Source organism: Paramisgurnus dabryanus, chromosome 2 (assembly GCF_030506205.2).
Source record: "Paramisgurnus dabryanus chromosome 2, PD_genome_1.1, whole genome shotgun sequence".
NCBI classification, from domain to species: Eukaryota; Metazoa; Chordata; class Actinopteri; order Cypriniformes; family Cobitidae; genus Paramisgurnus; species Paramisgurnus dabryanus.
In genome coordinates, this window is record NC_133338.1 from 25,947,881 (window position 1) to 25,970,284 (window position 22,404).

Genomic DNA, 22,404 nt, shown 5'->3' on the forward strand with positions numbered 1-22,404 from the left:
GGGGTAAATGTCAGTACTTTCTAGGTCTCACTGGCCATCACACACGAAAACACACCAAAGTATATATCGTAGGTTATTTACGTACTTTAATTATTAATTATTATTTAGTAAATGTGCCACATTATCAAGTTATTTTTAGTAATGTTTTTTTTTTTCAAATTGAAGTACAATTTGTAACTAAGATGTGGAATATGAGCAAATAATGTCAGGAGGCGTGAAGGTTTAGCATCCGCCCGGTCAGCGCGTGTCTCAGCACAGCAGAATCAAGCACGAGCTGAGGAGAAGTGTGGTGGAGTGAGGTGAGAGTCCGCGCGACTGAACGCTTCAGTCCTGTCGACAGCAATGAGAAAACGACACCAAACTGCCACACAAGAATTAAATGAATCCTAAGGACACTTTCCTCTTCTTGGATAACGGAATTCTTGTCGAGTTCGCTTGTACGGAAGAGTTGGGAAAGCAAAGAGCGCGGGGTAGGTGCATTAAATCATCTCTCGGTGAAGACGCAGTGTATCACCCTGATTTAAAAGTTACTCATATTTATGCGAATACATACAGTACATAAATTACAACTGTAGTGTCTTTTTAAATATGTGTATTTGACCTGCAAATTACCTTCGTCTCTATAATAAGTCTTGTTTAATTGAAGAGATTGCTTAATAAACGTCTTTTTGTTATATTTATTCATCTGTAATTTTAAACGGCTACAGTGTTGTAGTAAACATGTCAGTTTTATGAAAACTTTCAAGGGTTTTTAAATAAGCTTTGTGATCAGGTTAATGGCATCTCACCTGACGGTTGCCAGATCTTACACATGCTCATTGGGTTTAAGAAGTAACATTGGGTATTTAAGTCTCTACATTCTGTACCACAAATTAAACCAATCTGACTATAAACAACAAAAAAACACACCTGAAATCAAAATTTTACAACATAATGTACAAAATGTTATATGTTGTTGTAGCTGTTTTTTTAAATGGCAGAGTTTTTAAACAGAGATTGTCATTCCAGCCATATGCTTGGGTACATCATGAAACAAAGCAATGTTACTACAGGACCAATGTGCTACATAAGACAACACAGGATCAGTGCTACAGTACATAGGTGAACACAGGACACACACTGAACTGTACATAATTTGATCATATTAGGTTAATACAATAATTGCAGTGAAATTGAAATAATATTCAAGATTTCATAAGTATGCATACACATGTTCTTAATGTTCCAATACATCTGCTTTATTGAAAACACTTCTGTCACAAATCCCTGCTTCCAGACCTCTATTGGCCATTTAGACTTAAGAGAGGTGTCTGGAAAAATCTCTTTAATGTCAGCAAGTGGAGTTATCCCCTGACATCATTTTCTATTCATCTTTGGGCTTTAGTTAAGACAGGCAAAGCCACTGAAAAGAAGCAGGAGAGTTGACTGGCAGGTGAGAGTCTGATATGCAGGCGGTAGGATTAGTGAGTGTTTCAAGTAGAGAAACAGTCAAGACCTGATTCCCCTTCGGTGATTAAACCAATTAACTGCATTTATTGCATGTAAAAAAACAGTGTAGACATTCCAGCACAAAGATTTTTCTTGCACTGCTGTTCACACCATAAAACAGCTCTATGCCCTTCAGGTACACCTCATGAGTTACAATGTATATCAGTTCCCATGTGAAGCTAGTTATGTTATATAACTATCTAATTTCTTCATCACTTACCTTGTTTTCTAACATGAAATGTTTAGTTGAGGTTAAAGAACAAAACTTTATGCTATCCAATTGCTTTGTTATGTTTATTTCTTGCTTGCTTTTATTTATAATTAAATATTTACATTCATATACATTTGGCAGACTCTTTATTCCCATACATTATGTGTATTCCTTACAGAAACTGACCCCCACTTTTGCCAACTGAGCATGGACACTAAAAATGAATTATTAAAGAGCACCGATTATTGTCCGATTCACGTTTTTACATTTCCTTTGGTGTGTAAGTGTGTATTAGTACATGATGATGCGAGTTATCGTCTCCAATTTAAATCTCTTTTCTTGGACTACAACAATTGTAGGCAAGAGTTTTACTTCCTGGGATTGGTAATTAGGGTTGTCACGTTTTTCCAATTCCTCGATTCGATTAGATTTTCAATTCTTATGTCATGATTTGATTCGATTATCGATGTAAATTTTTTTTTTTGAAAGCACAAAAAATGCTATGCCATTTTTAGACTAGACTTTTATGAAATATAATATCTGACCTTGAACCCGGAGATGCCCTGCCATGTTAGTCGTGCTGTCAGTGGAAAAATATGGTACACGCACATACCTGATAAAACAAAACTTCCTGTCAGATGAACATTCCTGTCAGTACTTTGCACCTTAAAATGCGCTTTTATTACCATCAGACGAGATTGTGAGAATATACCCCAATAAGTCATGTTTAAATGCTGTTTTTATAACTCTTAAGCAACTGAAATGAGTTGTTGTGAAACTTAAACAGATCTCAGTTCAGAGAAACGACCAGTCCTGACACAGACACTGCTCTGCTGCGCACGTGTGCATGCTCTTTTCTGATTGAGTTCAGCTGAAGGTGGGAGGCGCTTGCTGTTTTTTGATTCACATGTAAAGAGCAGCTCACGGAGTGTCTCTTGCATCTGCCATGCCATCTTTTAACTGGCTGTAGCTACAGTAGCAAAGTTAGAGGAGGTTGACTCGCAGCACTCAACACGTGTGTTTTTCCCACTTGGCAAGCCGTCTGGACATGACATGGGGGCAGGGCAACATCGACGATTCCCATTTTTAATTCGAAGTTCGAGGTTGTGACTTAATTTCGATCGATATCGATTTAAAGTGTAGTAAAGACTGACATTATCATAATTCCTCCCGCATCGGACTCGCAGCCTATAAGTTAACTCCTGTTAGCAACCGAATCTTTCAAATATGGCAAGCGTCACATTTCCAGCTGACTAGGCTTGCCGCCTTAGTCGGTGAAACGGTGATTACCGATGCTTCAGCCTCTCACCGGTTAGATCACTTGCCCACCGCGAAACCGTCTTTCACCGTCGTTTTGATATTTTCGTGTAATCTAATCATTTAGTTTCGTTAGAGAGAGCAAACACTTACAACTGAATGTGTCTGCTGCCTGAATTCAGCGGAGCTAAACCCGCGTCACATCATAGAGCAGCAGGTGTCAAATTTCATTTATTTCTGTCAGTGTGCGAGATGAGCTGACTGACCAGACGATGGCAGAAGCCGCGTGCTTACTCGTTTTTGTTATAATATACATTTATAATGTTTAATATAAGCGAGATCATTTTGTTGTTGTGTTTTTCATCAAGAAAAATAATAAACCCATCATTCATGCAGCGCATTATGGAGAAGTAGCCGGTTGCTCTGCTTGGGACTGGCGGGTTCTTTGAGAATTACCTGCGCACATTGACTCAAGCACTTAAGTAAACCAGCTGTTGCACTCGCATTGCACGCAAATTCATACGCGATTTAACGCAGCGTACGCAAGCACTGGATTTAAACAGTTACGTAATTCAAAAGTGAAAAGTAAAATGTGCACGTCTGCATGCACATTTATATGTGACGCGCTGATTAACCGGTGGGAAAATTACGTCACCGCGGCAACCCTACGGCTGATGTCAGAGTTATTCAGGCCAATCTTACTGTACAGATTAGCTGGCCAATTAGGGACACAGAGCTTTTCAAATCCATGTGTTTCAGGAAGAGAGTGAAATCTAGAAACACAAAATGTACATTACAATGTAAATTTTTTTACCATAAACCACGCAAACACATTGTATTATTTATACCATACACAAAAAACTTTGTTTTTTAGCAATGAAATAGGTGTACTTTAAATAATTATCTTACATTTCATATTCCAAGTCAAGAAAGGTCTGTATGATTTGTGTTTGAATAAAATATGTTTGTATAGATTTGTTTGAATTCTGCAACATTGAATGTGCTATTGCATTTCAGCAGGCCATGCTCTGTCTTTCACTCAAAAACTCAGCAAGCATGTTATCTGTGTCTTCTTTTTAAATGAGTTCTGCTCCTTGTAATCAGAAATTACAGAATTAGAGCCATGGTAAAATACCCATAGATACATAACATACGCAGGAAGTTTCAGGAAGTAGAGGGCAGGGTGGGATCGGGAAGTGACCCAGGCCAAATTCCAGCTTGGGGTGCCTGCATGTTAGCGCGCATCTTGCAACATGTCAGAGCACGTCTGTTACCCACCAGGATATGTTCTCAAGAGCTTCTTAAACCTGTAAGCATGATGTAATTTCCTCACCCCAAGTCTTTGGTGGGCCAAGAGATCCCAGATTGTAAAAGCATGGGCAGTGCAAGATCTTTTAAAAAGCAATGTGTGTTGACAGGTGTGTTTTTATTGCGTTTTTTTTATGTGTTAGAAACCTGCTGCATACAGCATATCAGCAAGTTGGGAAGAAAAGGCAGTCTACATTTAATTAAACAATGAGTCTGTTCTAGGCTACATGTAGATGGGTGTCCTTGTGGGGAGTCATAGTGAAATGTCCAAGGACACGGAGAATACCATCTGTTCCTGTTTTTCATCTGCAGTGAAAGCGTCGCCGTTTTCTCCCAGGGCTTAGCAGGGAGAGTGGGGAGAGGGAGGTGGAGGACTGGTCTAAAGTGACTGCATTCAGGTGTTCCTTTGGATCTCACATTTCCTCAGAGCTTACATAATGTATTACTATGGCTGTGTGCAAAGGCAGAAAAATCCTGATTTTGCAGGTGGGCCCTGCATCAGGCTCCATTTAGATATATTGTACTCCATTGCCTTTGATATCCCATGTGGGGGAAGAATAAAAATTCTGTCTGCATGGCAGAGTACCTTTTCAAAGCTGTTGAAAACTTTGGACCTTTTAACGATATTAACACCTGACAGTATTGCATTGGGAGCTACTCTTCCACACATAGTAAGGAGAGTCACATTTCCAGGTGACGTCAGAGGTATTCAGGCCAATCACTATGTCCTGGTTAGCTCGCCAATCGGAGGACACAACGCTTTTCAGATCGATGAGCTTTGTACAAAATCAATGCGTTTTAGGGAGGCAAAGCATAAAGGAGCAACAATAATGTTCGGTATGTGTAAAATGTGTTTTTTGAACCATAATCCACGCAAAAACGTTGTATTATTCCAAATACACAAAATAACATTGTTTTTAGAAATGTAATAGGGGCTCTTTAAAAATAAGCAAAAAAGCATTGTTGTCACTAAATATTTAATATATTTTGTCAGTCCGGGGCTGTGGGTGGAGCTTTATCAGTGTGACATCATGGGGATAAAAAAGGAGTGGGTGGATTTTTTTATTGTAGGGTGGTTGTGTTCACACTCTGCCAACACACATTTATGTCCAAACACATTGTAAAAGTAGATTTTGCATAATTCCCACGGGCCTTGAAATCCTTGAAAGTTTGTGAATCTGGGGAAAAAATTCAAGGCCCTGGGAGGTTTTTGAAAATATACATGCATAGATACATTCATGAAAGTGCTTGAATCTATTTTATGTAAAAAGTTTTCTGGAAAAAAATCCATATTATTCCCTGTGTAGTGTAGGATAATATCATAATAATTCTGGACTTTTTAAAGGACAAGTTCGGTATTTTAGACTTAAAGCCCTGTTTTCAGATTGTTTATGGTGAAATAGAATGGTTTTGACTGAAATTTCGACATTTGCGGGTGCCCTGAGAATTTTCGAGTGTTTGTGTTTCACCTCGCACCTCTACAATGGGTTTAATGGTGCACTGGAACAATCCTTCCTAAAATGCATTAAACTTTCGTTTACAAAGATGTGAAACTCACCGAGTGGTCAGGGGTGTTCACTGATATGCTCACACAAAAATCGCTGCAAAAGATGCTTTCCAACAGCTGTTTTAGCATTCGTTGTTAATTTGTGGACCTATTTTTCCAAACGCCTCACACCCGTACATTCTTCCGCTTAGAGCTTGAATAATATACACTCCAGCCCAGGTGGTGGCGCTAATCCGCCTTTGCCTATTGCAAGAATAGAAACAAAGTTCCCGGCGCGGAGTAATACCGTACCTCACAGGACATCTAATACAAGTCCATGGGGCTGGTAAAAACTACGATAAAACCTGTTGGAATGCGTCTTTTGGAGCGATTTTTGTGTGAGCATACCAGAGCATACCGTCTTTGTAAACGAAAGTTTAATGCATTTTAGGAAGGATTGTTCCAGTGCACCATTAAATCCATTATAGAGGTCTGAGCTGAAACACAAACATGCGAAAATTCTCAGGGCAGCCAAAAATGTCGAAATTTCAGTCAAAACCATTCTATTTCACCATAAACAATCTGAAAACAGGGCTTTAAGTCTAAAATACCGAACTTGTCCTTTAAGCACACGCGCTAAACTGTTTGCTTTAAAAGCTTCTATCTTCTGTATGCAAATGTTGATTCATACCAAAATGCTTTTTTGCATAGTTGTCTTTGACACATGAAAACGTCTCGGGTTACTTATTTAAAGGGGTCAAATTGTCAGATTGCATGTTTTCCTTTGTTTTTAGAGTGTTAAATGATGTCTGTGCACATAAAAGATCTGTAAAGTTGCAAAAATTAAAGTTTCAAATCCAAAGAGATATTCTTTTTAAACGTGAAGCCTCATCCACGCCCACCTAAAACGGCTCGTTTACCACGCCCATGCAGTTTGACGTCATACTGGTTTGAACATTTTCATAACACCGCCCTCATATATACGCAAAGATAGAGGGTGTAACTTTCAGTTATGCTTTAGTATTGTTTTTTCCGCCATGTCGAGCAGACGCTGTGTTTCGTTGCAAAACTACTTTGGTTGGCATTCCAACAGAGTAAACATTAAGAAACGAGTGGTTAGGTTTTATTTACAACACAGTTTCAGAGCAGTACAGCCCAAATGTTCCATTGTGTGCTGCACATTTTAAGGAGGATTACTTTCTAAACATCGCTGAGTACAACCGCTGGATGTACACAAAGGCTTCATCTAAAAAGTGGAGCAATTGTAACTTTGCAACTACACTGACATCCTGTAAGTAGCCGATGTTTTCATATTTAATCAATTTCCTCACTGACGATTCAAAGACGAGTTTGGTGCAGAGACGGCCCGTGTTTTAATGCATTTCCTAATGATGATCCAAATGCGAGATTTGAGAAGTGCAGATTAGTGCTTGTTTGTTGTTTCTACGTTCACAAATGCAAACATGGTTTATGTTTTAGTATCCTTACCTTACCATCTGTTACGTTCTGCTCACATCGCGCTGGTACAGTTGATCGATTAGCTTAGCCATCCGTGTTTTCTGGGTCAGATTCAGGCTCGTGTTGATAAGGTAGTAGTAAATATGATAGTATCTCGTGGCTTTCACTATTGTTTTGGGAGCTCATCTTCCAAAACTTGGCTAGGAGCATCATATTTCCGATTACGTTACTGAGGTATTCGGCCAATCACAACCACTGGATAGCTGGCCAATCAGTTCACACCTGTTGACCCCGCGCTTTCTCACAACGATGAGCTTTGTACCAAACGACCTGTTTCAGATGGGTGGGACTTAGAGGTGCTAAAAAAATGTATGGTATGTGGAAAATAATGATTTTTTTTAACCGTAAACCACACGAACACATTGTATTACACCAAATACATAAAGTAATGTGCTTTTTAGCCCTATAATATGACCCCTTTAACTGTTGTTCCCTGAGAAGGGAACGAGACGCTGCGTCTCCCTTGCCATACTTCCTGCGTCCCTGTAACGCATTCTTTGGCAATATTTCAGATAGGGATATACTTCCTGGCTCCCGCGTCACCCTGTCTTTGTCGTTAAGCCTCACCATTGGTTGAATTTGATATACACATTCAGATGCACGTTCCCCTGGAGGCGTCTCCAAAGTGTCACCGCAGTGGCGCAGCGCAAGTTTCCTCAAAAGGGAACTGTAATAATGTATCTTAAAAGGTAACACGATGTAACCTTGCTCTCACTTAAAATGTATCCCCAAATTTAGTCCTTGAATTTAAGGGTATTGGACCTGGACAGTTCTTGAAAGGTCCTTGAATTTGAAGTTAACTAAGGTGTGGGAACCCTGATAATATTTGCCTTAAACATTTTTTTAATTATTAGTCTCTTTACATGATAAAGTCCTTAAAAGGACCATTATACACAAATTAGCAGTTAGTGACAGTCAACTGCATGGACACAGACCATGTTTAATTTAAGTTTGCTGCTGATTCAACACAATCTCAAGGTAATTTGTAATCATTTTATGAGCTAGCTAACTTCGTAAAAATCATTTGTACATTTTGTATACATTCTGTTTTTGCCCAAAGTGACATTTAGGTTTTAAGGGTGGGGTCATTTAAAAAATATATATTTATTTATATACGATTCATTTCACATCGTACAAGAATTAGCCACCTCTTCAAAATTTGAAATTGGCTGTCTGGTTATGTAAGTCATCAGCAGTCATGTTCTCTTCTGTTTGTCACTCAAGCTTATCTTGAATTAACTAATAATTATGTGCATAAAATATTTATTTTCAGAATGGAAAAAGACCATTAAATCCACACTCTGAAGCCTTTTGTTATGTTAGCTGATTTTCTCTTGTTGATAAGTCTGCAGCATATTGAACAATAGCCAGGTGGTACCAGTAAGCCTTCTATCAGAAAACACTTTAGGATATGAAGAGTTTGCTGTCTGTGCCCTGTTCGCTCGATGTACTTTTTCAATTTGCGCACTCTACCAAAGTTCAGATGTAATTAATTTACAGTCACCAAAGACACAATTCTTGTAAGCTCATGAGTGGATAAGCAAACTGTAGATTTAAGCGATTAAATTGATATGGCTTTGTGTTTAACCATATTGAAAATATATTCTCAGCCAGAGTACATTTTGTGGCAAACTTGTTAATTGCACTTATTAAAGAAATTGTCACTTTTTGTTGTTTTATAGTTGAAAGCGTGACGGTTTACTGTCAGAATGTGGGTCTTTTGTTTACATTGACATTGGTCTATATTACAAGACTGATCTCCAGGTTTGATAGTGAAATCAACCTTGGTCATTGGGCTTGTGGAACTGCTGATAGTTATTATTTTTATTATTAGCCATATTTTTGTCATGTAAAAGCCTCTTGACTAGGGATGGGCATTTGATTACATTTTTTTAGTCGATTGTCGGGAGAATTAACGATCGACTATCGATTAATCATTAATATTTTTATAATAAAAAATAATTATTTAACTTTTGTTGAATACAAAAATAAAGCGTGTTTTCCTCCATGAGACCTTTATTACAAGATCAACTTGTGGCAAACAGTTAAACTACATTTAGTTAGACAAACGGAACATATATGCGCTTGAATATGCGGTGCTCTAAAGCAGCGGAACCTGCAGCTAGTAGCCGCATTCTTAAACCGAGACCTCATTTGTTCCAAAAAATCATGACCTCTTCATGATTCTTTTTTTGAAATCAAAACGGAAGGTCACAGATAACGAAGTATGGTGTCAAATATTGCACCCTGGTGGTAAAATGTTGAATTGCTGCCACAAAGTGAAATTCATTTAATTGCTTCAAGACACACGCTACGCTAGGCAACGCAACCTGCATTAGATAAAAAAAAAGGATTCGATTAATCAATAACAAATTAACGTCATCGACTAAATTCATAACGATCAACTATCGATCGTCGATTAATCATGCCCATCCCTACTCTTGACTTGATGATATTATACCATGAGATATTATTATCATGGCTCAATTTATGTACTGTACTGTATTTATCATGCATACCTCATTAAAATAAAAAAAACCTGTTGATTTTAAAGCCCTAATATAATGTAAACCAACAGGTGTTTGATATTGATCTGAAGACATTATGGATGTAGGAATCTTTTTTTGGAATTTAACCAAGGATGTTGTGGATGATTTATGCTTAGAGAGGCTTCCAAATGTAGTTTAAAAATTTATTTATAATTCACTGCAGTAGATAACAAAGTAACTTAGTGTACCTTGGTGAACCATTAGTGAAGTAGCACAATAACAACGTTCTTTGTTCACATCTTGAACAATAAACATAGTTCATTCTTTACGATTTTTGTTACTTTTGCCCCCATAGGCCATCAGTCAGTTTGTTATGCTCTCTATAAGCCTCTGCATAGTTTAGCTAGGCCCATTCATGTTTCCAAGCTTCCATAAATGTCTGTGCTGTGCTGTATACCTGAAAATGGAAGAGGAACTCACAATTATCTGGTCCTTATTTTCCCACGAGAATTTTCCATCAGCAGAGGCTCTTCTCTTCATCCTAAATCTCATTCTCTCTCTAATTCTCTCTCTCTCTCTCTCTCTCTCTTTCTCTCTCTCTCTCTCTCTCTCTCTCTCTCTCTCTCTCTCTCTGTCTCTCTCATTGCTGTTTTATGTGGATTGTGGGGACTATTCATATATAACTTTTTAGGTGTGGGTTGAAAGCTTAAAGGGATAGTTCACCTAAAAATGAAAATTTATTTACTCATCCACTTGTTCTAAACCTGTATGAGTTTTTTATTTTATTGTGATAAACACAAAAGAAGACATTTTGATTAATGATGATAAGCACACAGTTGACGGTATCGATTGAATTTCATAGATTTTTTTTCCTACTATAGAAGTCAGTGGTTACAATGAGCTGTGTGCTTACCAGGGGTGGATCTACACCTGCCCCCTAACTTGGGTGATACAAAAACTGTACTTGTAAAAACAAACAAACCGCCACTATGTCCAGAAACTTCTCAAACTGGACAAAAACTAAATCATACATTTACCAAAAGTGAACAATAAAATGTTTAATTTTAAATGTTTTCTAAGCCCCCCTCCCTTCAAATACTTAGCCACGTCCCTGATTCAAATGTGCAAGCGGCGTTCGCATCGAGTCTAGCCTATATATCACACACACAGCGAGTCTGCTGCGGTGCGGTGGTGGCCCTGAAATTCTCCGCTGGAGTGACCGAGTCAAGTGAGTTTCCCCAGCTTAAAAGCACGTTTAACTTAAAGTTAAATTTGTAATGAATGAACGTATGATAATGTATGCTAAAGGGCAGAACATAAACAGTGCTGTATGCCGTGGATATTATGAATCTACTATGTATTTACCAGTGGCGAACCGTGGGTACTTCAGCTGGGCCTTCAAAATATGCAATGAAGTGCAAATGCCTCTCCATCCATAATACTAGGCTATTCGTATTTCGTTAAATCATACAGTGAACGTCTAAAAATTCTGAGCACGCAAAGTTAAATTACAGAATGGGCATTGTCTGCCTTTAAATGCAGTTTTAAAGTTTAAAATTACTTTAATCTAACTGATAAACACAAATACAGACTCTGCTGCTCTGTAATGACAGGGGCTCTGTATATTTGCATTTAACAACCAAAATTTATGTTCTTTAATTTATTTTTAATTTTTTGGAAATATATATTTAGCTGTAGGATACCTTGTTAGTCTTTTTCATAAGGGGAAATATAGCACCCTGCGTTCTCAGTGCACCTCCTTGGGGCTTATAACTGTTGTTATAAGATATCCAGGGCTCGCAAAATTGCTAGCCCGAGCCCCGACGTCCCCGGGCTATTGCAAATTCTTGTCGGGCTACCAAAATGTATCTCCGCCCTGCCCATCGGGTATAGCGAGGAAAAAAATATTTTCAGATATATACTCTCAGATTTAGTTAGGAAATTATATTGTATGTAATTCGGCGTCGTCTGTCAGTCATTACTATCCTCACGTAACAAGTGAAACTGTCAGGAAGTAAAAGTATAATTAAACCCATTATTTTTCTCGTGTTCGCGTCATATGCACAGGCTCCTCTGCACGCGCTTTTTCCAGCTGTGCTCTTCACGAGTACGCGCTTAAGTAATTTTGTTTTTACCTCAGCCCTATCAAGCTAACCACAACGTCAATCACGTTTTCCGCCATTTACCTCAACCACTCTCACCGCAGAGATTCAGGCCATTAGACTGTATTAATATTAACGGTCTATGATCTTCGTCTTTGGTGTTTTACGGCAGCTCGCATCCAGTTTGTTGCATGCTTAGGACTTCATGAAGACTTACAATGTTTTGTTTTTTACCCGCCCACTTGAAATCAAAACGTGATTGGTCAATTTGCCCGTCACTCTCCACACCAAAACACATAGCTTGGCCTTCCCTGGGATTCATGAAGTCCTAACCAATGAATGAGCCAGATAACCGGGCCTTAATGGAGACAGATGATTCTGATTGGATTAGATGTTTTCATGACATGAACCTGACAGTAAGCTTAACGTTAGAACATAGATGAGAGAAAATATATTACATGTATTGTATTAAATTGAATAAAATAGAAATTAAAAAATGTAAAAACATATTTTTATTGAATACTATATTATTTATTATTTATTTATAAAAAAAATAATTAATTTTTTAAGGCCTTCTCTGAAGGCGTAGAAGGCCCTGAAGGTTCCCCACTGGTATTTACTAAAAAAAGCAAAACTTCACAAGTGTACCTGCCATAAACATGCGACTTCGTCGTCATCAGACACAGTTAAAAGCCTGAAACCTCCAGAAATAATGTATAAGGGCGATTCACATTTCGCAACTTTTGCGCGCTCAAGTTTGGTATTTTTTCAAATGTAGGCGTGTGGTAGACGTGCTCATTTTTTTCCAGGTCATCACTCATTTTCTCAAAACCTTAAACACAAATACAAATTGTCAAACTAAATTCACAGAACCCCTGACTTTTCTAGCAAATACAGACCCTGGAGCCCACTTTTTGTAGGGAAGTGCTCTGTGCTCGGGCCACATACTGAGCTCAGAGCCCTCTCCTCGGACAGCACGGCAAATACGCATATCATTAATTCTATCTGACTTATTTGTAAGTATGAACTCTTGAAACTTAGATTTCGGATTCTGAAAGAAGCCATATTTTGTAGAAAGTTGGAAATGCTGAAGAAAAGCTCATTCGAACTTAATCCAACAGACATAAAGTATACAAACTTCAGAGTTTTCTGTTAGAGTTAGAATGTTTATTGGTGTATGTTGGTGTTTGGTTAAAATTGTGTAAGTTAGCCTTAAAGATATGGTCTACGATTTCAAAGATTGTTCATTATTAATAAACTCGTTTAGATGCTGGTTATGGTTATACAGTAAAATCCTAACAATATGAAGAGAAAAAAGAATTTTAAAAATCCATTCAGTCTATTGGGTGTACGGCGGCAGATAAATTGACCAATGTAAACTGTCCGGCCGGACAGCTTACATTGGTTAACTGCTCTCATCAAATCCCCGTACACTTGAAAATCCACCTCGCGATTGCGTCTCAACCCCATCGCACCCCAACCCCGCCCCTCTCTTGCCTGCAACATGAAATTTGTGTCAGTGTATGTTAGCTAGCGAAGCAGCAACATCTCACTAATGGAAAAAACTAACCGACAGCAGCAAGCTTCTTGTACAGTAAAGGTTAGAAGAAAAGGGAAGTCTATAGAGGAAAGAGCAGAGGTAAAAAAGTGTGAAAAACGCCGGACTAAGTAGAATCAATAAAGGGTCCGCAATTGACCATTGGAGGAAGCTTCAGGGAGATTTGGGGCTGAAAACCGACACGGCAGACTTTTTGTTGAACAGGTACGCATCTATTTAAACTTTTATTGTGTGAGGTTACATAAATATATTTTTATCAGTCTGACAACATGCTGCCGGTCGGCATTGGAATCTTAGCTGTTTAGCATCGCGTATCACGGGTCAAAGTAATTATATTTACAAAGATTGTGTGTGGTGTTCCATAAATCTTTTTATCAGTCTGGCAACAACATGCTCATGCTGCCGGTCGGCATTTGAATGTTAGCCGTTTAGCATCGCGTATCACGGGTCAAAGTAATTATATTTACAAAGATTGTGTGTGGTGTTCCATAAATCTTTTTATCAGTCTGGCAACAACATGCTCATGCTGCCGGTCGGCATTGGAATGTTAGCCGTTTAGCATCGCGTATCACGGGTCAAAGTAATTATATTTACAAAGTCATTTCTTGAAGCTCAGGAGGGGAAATGTATGCCAAACGTTGTTGTGAGTGTAAATAACGTCAATTGCAATCATAATTGTAATTGTTCATTCCTTCAAGGCTTTATGTGTTTACTGCTCGGTAAATCTCTGTTCTGATGTTTACCAGTGATCAAAGCTTGAATGAGTGACGTTGTTCAGTTCGTTTCCCGGTGGGAGGGATCAGGTAGCACAGAGGGGCGGGATGAGTTTTTTAAAACTTACTAACCGCCTCAGGCTTTCTCAACCGATTTTCAACATCGTAGACTACAGCTTTAAAGCAACACTATGTAGTTTCCATGTAAAAATTACTTACAGCTCCCCCATGTGGTTGAAAAGCGCAACAGTGCCTGGTATCAGACACTCTTCTGCAGGCAGGGGGAGGGGCGGGGCTGTGTTTCCTACCCTCCACCGCCACTTTCAGAGTGTGCTTGTAGCAGCTAGGAGGCTGCTCAGGTTGCAGCAACAGTAAAATTTGTCCAGTTAAAAGTTGTTCTATCACTGAAATAATTTTAAAGACATTATTTAAAGGTAAAAAAACTACATAGTGTTGCTTTAAGATGCTGCAGATTGTAACAAGAACTGCTTACACAAAGCGAGGGAGAGCAAGAGAATCCAAATTCAAAGAGGTTTATTATAAAAATCCCAAAAGGGCAAGCAAAGAAAAATAATCCAAAAGGCAGGCAAGGGTCATAACCATAACATGAATAAGGTAATAGATACAAGATACAAGAATGCAGGTTACAGCTGATAATATTTAGCAATGTTACTATGAGTTTGAACCGGTTTTAGAGTAACAAACAGTAAGTGGAATGACATAACAAGATTTCAAAATAAAAGACTAGAAACAAGAAAATTATATCAAAATAAAAAAGCCTTACAACACAACACAAGACAAAACCATTACACAGATTTCTAGAGTTGGGTCCGAGTCCACCTTTGTCGAGTACGAGTCTAGACCAAGTCCTTAACCCTCTAGGCGCCACGGTCGACTTTTGTGGACAAGATGCGTCACTGAATGTAACTGCCGATTTTGTCACATAGGGTGTCAAATTTCGTTCATCCGCCCCCTCCACTAGATGGCAGACATGTCATACTTTATACCGGACTCAGAAAAACATCATGCTTTTATACAAACTCTTAGAGCAAGAGCGCATTGAAGTGCGCAACAGCATAGCTAGTGTGCAAGTGAGTCATTTTATCAGAGCGATAACCTCAGCGAGTTTTTTCAATACATGATCATATAATGGCATCAAAAAAGCTTACCTGCAATGAAGTGTTGGGTCTTATATTTGCTGACAATGATTCTGAAGGGGAATATCTGCCTTCAGAAGATGCTGGTGATTCATTTAGTGACCACGATTCAGACGCGCCCCTGCTTTGCAATCGTGCAGCTGGCAAAGTGAAAGTGTAGCTATACACCAAGCACATGATGAATCCTTTGCCCAATGTCAGTGGTGGGAATGTTACACGGGGTCGGAGAATTCATCGGATTAGCAAGCGTGTTACAGGTGTGGGGAATGAAGCTGGAGGTAATATGCGCGTCCAGTCTTTTTACCGTGCAAGCAATGTAGAGCGAGCTGCGTCTTCCCGAGCGGGCCCTGGGAGTCTGTCGGGCGAGCAGCCGACTTCCAGTGCTCCGTCCCGTGCACCTCATCACAATCACGGCGACAGTAAAGGCAATAGTCCCAGCTGTGCAAATTCTCTCCACTCGGGGCGCATGCGAGGCAGATCTGGCCATGCGGCTCGTAGCAGGAGCAGAGGCGGTGTTACACGGGGCAGAGGAGCCATTATGCATAACGTTAGTCTATCGACGCGCAGATCAGTTTGTTTACTACTTACTATTTACCTGAGCATTCAGTATTGTGCAATATAGCATACAGAAGGTTAGGGACATTTTGGGGGGAAAGAAGTGCTGCATTTTATCATTCAAACATGTGACTTTTCATGAAAATTCAAGATGGCTGCCACATATGACGTCATAATATGCAAATTTAATGGGACATTTTATTCCCCTCCATAAAGTGTGTCATCCTTAATATTTCTCTAATTTACATAAAGTCTCTATCTCTTATCACGTTTAAGATATAGCCTTTTGAAAGTAACATGTCAAAATTAAACGTTTTAGGAAAAAACCTCTGGCGCCTAAAGGGTTAAACATCAAGTCCGAGTCCAAGTCCGAGTCCAAAAGGGTCCGAGTTGGACTCAAGTCCGAGTTCTTAAAGGCCGAGTCCAAGTCGAGTCCGCCCGAGTCCAGAAAGTAATTAAATTGAAAAAATATACAAAATTTGTATTGTAAATGGTTACTTTCTATTAATACTTTAACCTTTCGACCCATTTAACCAACGGAAATATAAAAATTTAATAAAAATACCTCTATTGCATCTTGTCATTGCCATTGAACATTTTTATTCTATGTCAACTAGTTTCCTATCAAAACTGATTTCAAAGAAAAGAAAGGGATATACAGGTATCTTCTTTTTACCAGATGTCTTGCAAATAAATTCTCTATGATTTTCGTAAGCAAAACAAATTATTGCTGACTTTGAGGACATTGTGCTAGCCACGCATTGATGTGTGTGATGTGTTTGTCTGCAAGTATGATGCGACTGGCTGCTGCCTGCCAGTGTGTTGCAGTAAAATATCAGGAGGGGAGACGGTCCCGTACACACTGCATATTAATTCGGTTGTCACTTCACCTTTTAATGCTTAATCCTGTTCTGTACACACTTCAGTAATTTAGGCTATTTACGTACAAAAAAGCCGAGGACCTGGCAACACTGCAAGACCGCGCGCTGTGAAGCAGCCTCACAAAAGAAGCGTACAATACACAACGCCCGGACGGAGGTTCATTGCAAAACACAATGCTGTTAGATTATTTTGGTCAAAGCTGTGAGTGATAAGCACGCGAGACGGCAGAACGTTGCTATGGTTATCTCTGTGTCAATCATCACATTTTCGGGGGTGAGCCTTGTTCCATACAAACATGAAAAAAGAACATTTAGGGATTCACTCCCGCATTTAAATGCGGTTGTCACTCTCGAAAGTTTGCAGTGTGTACGAGACGAGACATTAATTAATTTCTCATCTCAAGTTCATGCTGTTTTTAATGTTGCACATGACGTGGACTCGACTGTACTCGTAATATTTTCCGAGTCCAAAATGTCCAAGTCAGTGTCAAGTCCGAGTACAAATTCACCCAAGTGCGTTACAAGTCCGAGTTCATTCAAAATTGGACTTGAGTCCGGACTCGAGTCCAAGTTCGAGTACCCCAACTCTACAGATTTCCATTTGCATTTAAACATTTGGCAGATACTTTTATCCAAAAACCAATATAATTCAAGCTTTAAATTTTTTCATTACACAGATTTGCTAGGTATCAAATGGCACTTTTCCATTGCATAATACCCCACAGGATGGGACGGGTGAGCCTACTTTTGGGGGCTTTTCCACTGGGTACAGTATGTAGTACCCAACACTTTTTAATGGCGCTTTCCCACTGCATAGTACCCCACGGTTTGGGTCAGGTCGGCTTACTTTTGGCAGCTTTTCCACTGGGTACAGTACATTGTAGGCATGGCCCAGTTACCGGTTTGAAGGTATACCGAGGTTTTAAAGAGTCAAGGTTTCAAAACCACTCAAATTTTCTGTGATACCGTTTTCAAGGTATGAACTGTGTTTACACAAAATGAATTATATCATGTGACTGAATTCATGTTTACATTTCAATTACATATTTTGGAAAGAATTTTGCATTCAAAGGCTTAAGTTTTACCTGTCATAAACCTTGTATGTTATACAATTAAAATAAAAGCAAAAAGAAGGGCAGTAGGGTTGGAAACAGTCATTCACAAGTTATTAGGCAGGCTGTCCACTGTGTCTTACTGTGCTGTGATGCAAACTGAACTTGTTGATGTGATGTGAACTTGTTTGAAGATGATATGTAATGTTTGTAATGATTTTGAGGCCCAGATGGTTTGATTGTGAGGGCCATCATGATCACTGCAAAATCCCATTGAATGCAGAATCTCTTTATGAATAACTAAAAAAAATATGTTAGAAGGTGAAGGTGCTTGTAATTTCAGTCATAGTTCTGCATTGTGATGATAAGTATTGATTTTTTATGATACCGCAGACTTGAATTACTAACATCGCTTTGAATTAACATTCATAAAGTGCCCTAAAATACTCCCAAAGGCTGTTTACACTGTGACACTCTGACCAGTGCAGCAATAAATCAGACTGACTCCCTCAGGAGCATCGAACAGATCAGACTGGTGGGGATGAAATCTGGCCATGCGGTAAATAAGTAGTGGAATCTCCCGCGAACACGACTGTGGCTGTTTTCTTTTCATCCCTTTAAGTGTCTCGTGGTTGCTAGTTCTGCCAATCTTTCATACTTTACTCACACAATCTTTATTATTTGACTCACATCATTCGAAAAATAAATAAATAAAAAATGTCCTAAAGTGCTGTTCTGCAAGACTGCAACCTTTAACCATTTTATGTGTATATCCTCTAATACTATATAAATACTAAATAAATAATGAGGGAAAAATATCACATAAAATCAAGCTTATGATGGCAACAGTCAAAGTTTTTAGTGTTTCTCATAGGGGGGTTTTTCACCCTGGGAGTCAGCCGACTTTGGCTTAACGTAGCACCCTCCTTCTATACGTTACATATTACTACGCTCGCTTGTTCAGTTTAATCTGCTGTATTTTGCTACTTTTGTTGTCAGTGTATATTTTTCAATGTTTCTTCTTCTTCTATTAATGTAAAGCTGCTTTGAAACAATTACTAATTGTGAAAAGCGCTATATAAATAAAATTGAAATGAATTGAATATAGTCATTTATGTGCAAACACGCAGCATGCCTAAATGTTTAATTTAAAAAGCATCGGCGAGTCCGACAAAATGTAATTCTAATGACCCTTTGTATCAAAAAATGTTACCTGATGTTCAAGAGGTTACAAGATACTCTTTTACTTTAGACATGCATCAAGGTCAAAACGTAATTCCACTAAAATAAAAATGTTGGCTAAGTTAAAACATACAAAAGCTAAAAAAATGCAAAAATTGTGTCCTAGGGGTTTAGCGCTTGACCTGTAGTGCTTTCCCAAGGTTTTCCCTGATGCTTACCATCTGAAACAGCAAACCTAAAAAAGTTTAAGGCTTAATATCATTAAAACGGATGAGTTACAAAAAAATTCACCCCCCTCACAGTTGTCACGAAGAGCAAAAACACTTTTTGTACCAGGCTGTAAACATATTATTTTCTACTGTACAGTTGGGCATTTTTAACATGGTTAAAATCTGAGTGGCATAAGAAAGGTCCAGAACTCCAGATTGATGCCAGCTGGTTGTGTGGGCATCAGTAGATTCTGAAGAATGACTCACCTCCCTTCTGTCTGATAGATTCTCACTGTCTTATCTATTGAGGCCATGAACTGTTTCTAGACTATTTGAAATTCATAATCAAATCATTAAATTCCAGCCAGAAACAGAATCAAAGTGGTCTATATTTAATTTATTAAGTACATTTTTGCCAAACAAAGTTTAACAATTATTACCATTTACAAGATTATTTCCAACTGAAATGTCCAATAAGATGTGTAAGTTTGTAAATTCAGTGACAAAGTTTAATCATTTGATTTGTCGAATGTCACACCAAATTAGGATCAGGGCAGTAATACTATAGGAGTAGAATTTATTTGCAAGATTATATCAAACCATTAAAAAAGTGAAACTTGTAGATTATATTCATTCGTTACACAGAGAATGATATATTTCAAATGTTTATTTCTTTTCATTTTGATGATTATAACTGACAACTAAGGAAAATCCCAAATTCAGTATCTCAGAAAATTAGAATATTACTTAAGACCAATACAAACACTCAATACTTACCACACTCAATACTTAGTTGGGGCTCCTTTTGCCTGAATTACTGCAGCAATGCGGTGTGACATGGAGTTGATCAGTTTGTGGCACTGCTCAGGTGTTATGAGAGCCCAGGTTTCTCGGACAGTGGCCTTCAGCCCTTCTGCATTGTTGGGTCTGGCATATCACATCTTCCTTTTCACAATACCCCATAGATTTTTTTATTGGGTTAAGGTCAGGGCAGTTTGCTGGCCAGTTAAAGCTGCGGTCGGCAACTTATTTGACCATATTTTTTGATCATATTCACTGAAACCAACACTATGCTCCGATAGAACAACATAAATTAGACTGTTTAAGAAAAAAACCCGCGCTTCTAGCTCCACCTGGAGCCTGTTATTTGTTTTGCAAAAATCCACCGCTCCCTGTTCATTTGTTCCAATCAGCGCAGGCTGGTTCATTTGGTCCAATCAGCGCAGGGCTGTGTAAAATCTGCCTGTCAATCACAGTACCTGCACGCGCCACAGATCCCCGTCCCCCTCGCGCGCGTTACAATATCACGTGCATCCGCCTGAACTCATAGGTGTTTTGGTTTGAACAGCGTGATGGCGGAGAGAACTTTCAGTAACATCCGATTTCTCGGTTAACAACTAGAGCTAGGAAAACAACCAATGAAAAGAAGGAAACAAAGATAGAAAGCGACTGTGACCGTAATAAAACTAGGATCAATATCGGACCGGCATTTGAAAGGAATCTACGAGATTTCAAGCTGGATGCAGAGCTTGCCACATTTCTTCTCAACAGTTAATTGTGCTTTATCAACCATTGATTGTATTTCGGAGTGTTATGTAAGTAATCTAAGTATTCTTGCTAAGTATGCGTTCACAATAATACTTTTGCACACGCGCTGACGAGAACAAGCTCTGAGGGAGGTTGCTCAGAGGTAGTGGGGGAGGGACATGAAATTGTAAACATTTGGAAACTGCTCAATCCTCCAGAGTTGCCGACGGCAGCTTTAAGAACAGGAATACCATGGTCCCTAAACCAGATACTGGTAGCTTTGGCACTGTGTGCAGGTGCCAAGTCCTGTTGAAAAAGAAATCTGCATCTCCATAAAGTTGGTCAGCAGCAGGAAGCATGAGGTGCTCTGAACTTCCTGGTATACGGCTCCATTGACCTAGGACCTCAGAAAACACAGTGGATGGACACCAGAAGATGACATGGCACCCCAAACCATCACTGACTGTGGAAACTTTACACTGGACCTCAAGCAACGTGGATTGTGTGACTCTCCTCTCTACTTCCAGACTCTGAGACGCTGATTTCCGAAGGAAATGCAAAATTTACTATTATCAGAGAACATTACTTTGGACCACTCCGCAGCAGTCCAGAAGTCAGAAGCTGAAGTCAGTGCTTCAAGAACCACTATGCACAGACGTATGCAAGACCTGGGTTTCAGCTGTCGCACATGCCACTCTTGAACAATAGACAGCATCAGAAGCGTAAACTTACAAGTTACCTAAACTTATTAAGAGAAATAACGCTGACCCTCACCGTGTAGCTGAATGTCCAAAAAAACTTTATTTATACCCGTGTCATTAACAAATGCAGCAGACACACTCACCTTAAAGGTGCAATTTGTAAGATATTTGCAGTAAAATGTCAAAAAACCACTAGGCCAGTGTTATATATTTTGTCCAGCTGATTACTATCAATATCTGTAATGTTTTCAACTACTTGTAAATCATGAGAAAATTTCCATTCAAAACATTGACACGGGGCAGTGCAGTCTCCTGTCAATGACGTTAATATCCATGTGACCCTTTGTCACCGCCTTTACTGACGTAAACCACATGACAACAGTGGTCGAGCTCGAAAAAATAAAATGGCGGCCAAGGAAGCAGCTGGAGCACAAATTTAGTGAAAATAAACGTATATTTTCACTTTTTAAGCATATTAATTGCATTTCTAGCGAGAAATTAGTATTGTAGTTTTCAAATATGTGATTAGTTATCACAAAGGCGCTCTCTGTTTATATTTCAAACACGCTGCCTTTGAAGTGCGTCAGAAAGCCTTTCTCTGAGCGGCCTTCAGGCCTCCGAAGCCGAAGTCATTTCCTCAAGAGGCAGCGAGGCAACAAGTCCTCACTGTCTTGAGTTTTCGGACGCAGCGAGCCAGTGTTGTGGACAAATGCGGAACTATGCGATAGCGCCTGTCGGGCTACGCGCTTGCTTATGAACTTATGGATATCTCTGTACCGTCTGCCGCTGGTTGTGTCAGCTCCTGTAAGCGTACGGGCCAACCAAACGACCCAAGAAGAGTTTGGAACAAAACGAGGGAGGATCAATTTGTTGTTGCATTATCTGGATGGAGAGAGCTTCACGACAACATTTAACTAGACCGAGATTCTGATCCTGCTTGTGTTTTACGCGATGGGTGAGTTGTTTTGATTCGTAACCCTTCAAAAAACGTATGCTATTATATTGATCAC

The 22,404-nt window shown here is 39.1% G+C and overlaps 1 protein-coding gene across 2 annotated transcripts in view; it reads left to right on the forward strand.

The window, feature by feature from the left end:
• The first annotated feature begins 221 nt into the window (after nt 1-221).
• tspan18a (tetraspanin 18a) overlaps nt 222-22,404 on the forward strand; it is a 53,188-nt gene continuing 31,005 nt past the window's right edge. For both annotated transcript variants that reach the window (XM_065248850.2, XM_065248851.2), the window contains exon 1: nt 222-470. The gene's annotated coding sequence lies outside the window, so the exon portion shown is untranslated. The remainder of the gene's footprint in view (nt 471-22,404) is intronic.